This window comes from Papaver somniferum, chromosome 3 (assembly GCF_003573695.1).
Source record: "Papaver somniferum cultivar HN1 chromosome 3, ASM357369v1, whole genome shotgun sequence".
NCBI classification, from domain to species: Eukaryota; Viridiplantae; Streptophyta; class Magnoliopsida; order Ranunculales; family Papaveraceae; genus Papaver; species Papaver somniferum.
In genome coordinates this window covers 172,289,047-172,291,836 of record NC_039360.1, presented here as the reverse complement: position 1 = coordinate 172,291,836, position 2,790 = coordinate 172,289,047, and positions in this window count along the sequence as shown.

The window sequence follows — 2,790 nt, the reverse complement described above, 5'->3', positions numbered from 1 at the left end:
CTTAATTAAATCCGCAATCAGAGAATAAAAATCTTCGAGCCCGATTGAATATAAGAGGGGTAACTTGAATGGTACCAAAGACCAATGTCCAAGTTTCAGTCAATTTAAATCAACAACCCAAGGTCGGATATTCTAATTGATTGAACTTAACGCACAACCTATGATATTCCAATCATATAACAAAATATAATGCGGAAAAGAAATAACACAGACACCAGAATTTTGTTAATCAGGAAACCGCAAATGCAGAAAAACCCTGGGACCTAGTCCAGATTGAACACCACACTGTATTAAGCCGCTTCAGACTCTATCCTACTACCAATTAACTTCAGACTGGACTGTAGTTGAACCCTAATCAATCTCACACTGATTCAAGGTACAGTTGCGTTCCTTACGTCTCTGATCCCAACATGATACTATGCACTTGATTGCCTTAGTTGATATCATCCACAACCAAGAGTTGCTACGACCCAAAGTCTTTTAAAGACTTGATAAACAAATCTGTCTCACACAGAAAAGTCTATATATTGAATATATCTGTCTCCCACAGAAATACCCAAGAGTTTTTATTTTGTCTTTTGATAAATCAAGGTGAACAAGAACCAATTGATAAACCAGACTTATATTCCCGAAGAACAGCCTAGTATTATCAATCACCTCACAATAAATCTTAATCGACTAGCGAAACAAGATATTGTGGAATCACAAACGATGAGATGAAGATGTTTGTGGTTACTTTTATCTTGCCTATCAGAGAAATTAATATCGAGTCAACTATTTCAATCGTACTCAATACGACAGAATCGGGCAAGATCATAACACGCAACTACAAAGAAAATAGTTGGGTCTGGCTTCACAATCCCAATGAAGACTTTGAAGTCGTTAACCTACAGGGTCTCCATAGAAACCTAAGGTTAAAGGAGAATCGACTCTAGTTATGCAACTAGTAACACACAGGAGGTGTGAGGATTAGGTTTCCCAGTTGCTAGAGTTCTCCTTTATATAGTTTTCAAATCAGGGTTTGCAATCCAAGTTACCTTGGTAACAAAGCATTCAATATTCACCGTTAGATGAAAAACCTGATCCAACCAAGCTAATATCTTTCAACCGTTAGATCGAACTTAGCTTGTTAGACACAAATGAAATGTACCCTCATTTAGGTTTATGTAATCGTACCTAAACGTGTACACCATGTTGGTTCACAAATAGTTAACCGAGGTTAGCCATATGATTACTCTCATATCAACATTATTCATCTTAACCATAACTAGTTCAAATGACTCAAATGAAACTAGTTAAAGAGTTGTTCAATTGCTATATTCTCATAAAATTATACAAGAACACAATTGAATCAAAATTGGTTTGATTCACTCGAATCAATCATGAAAATTATAGCCACGGTTTGCAAAGATGGCATTCCTTATTATATAAATGTTTTTGTTCATGTTTAAAACTGATTTTAGAACTTTAACCTTCAAGTATGCGTACCCGGACTAAGATTGAGTTACGCCAGTACGCAAACGGTTACGCAAACTTCAAATCCCAGCAGAAATTATCGGACATGAACATGTACGCCAGTACGCAAACTGGTACGCATACTTAGGTTCCCAGATTTCTCAAACCAACAGGTACGCAAACGGGTGCGCATACTGTGGTTCCCGGACATGGATTACATATGTGCAAGAGTGCACAACATGACATATCCAATAATGGTTAATTTTTCTAAACTCTTATTTCAATCATTGAAACTTTCTTAGAGGATGACAATAGCCGTTTTCACACACTATTAGCATCAAAGCAGTTTTCAAGTTATTGGAATAATCATTACGAAACATTCCAAGACAACACCAAGTGATTGTATCACACAAACCATGTAATATGTTACTCGGAAATTTTCACATGATATAAGATGAACTTGGTCGAAGCGAAAGCTTGGCAACACATATTTCGAGAAATATGTAAGCGAGTTAAACTCAGCTCGAAATATCAAATGTGTATATGGAAAACTATATCGTAACACGACTTATGTCTCAATATAGGAGATAGAGTATAAATAGACTTTCCAAGTGATAGATGAGTTTAAGTCTCCACATAACTTTTGCCGATGAAGTTCCACAAGCTCCCCTTAGTAGTTATGCGTCTTCAAATGATGAACGCTATGAAAACTAAGCTCAACTACACAATCTATGTCCTAGTCCGAAACATCTATAAATATGATAGAAATCAGACTTATAGTTTTGATCACTAACATTGACAAACATGCTTGAGATAACAACGCATGCGAGTTCGACCGAGTAGTGCTCTAACAGTGCGTAGTTTAATCAATTGGTAAATCCAACCTTTGGTTGTTGATCGAAATTGATTGACACTTGAACATTGGTCTTTGGTACCGTTCAAGTTGTTTCTCATAATAATCAGGCTCACGGATTCTATCTGTTTGATTTTCTTATTATTTTGAGAAACAGAGATATAACTCCTAGATATATTTCCTTGATTGAGTCTGACTGTCTAGTTGATTCTCTTGGAATTATATTGGAGTTAGTCCATACATATTGCCTAACGAAATATTTGGTGTGGTTATTAGACCCCCTGTTTTTCAATTGGTATCAGAGCAGGAAAACACGCTAATACCTCATAAGTACGTGTTTATAGCAATCTGACTATATGGACCAGTCTATCTCTAATAACGTACCAGTTCAGAAATTGCCAGATATTTTTCAAAGCTTGGATTCACCTGAGAAAACTGTCATATCTAAGTCAATATCTAAACATTCTCTTGATGTTGAAACT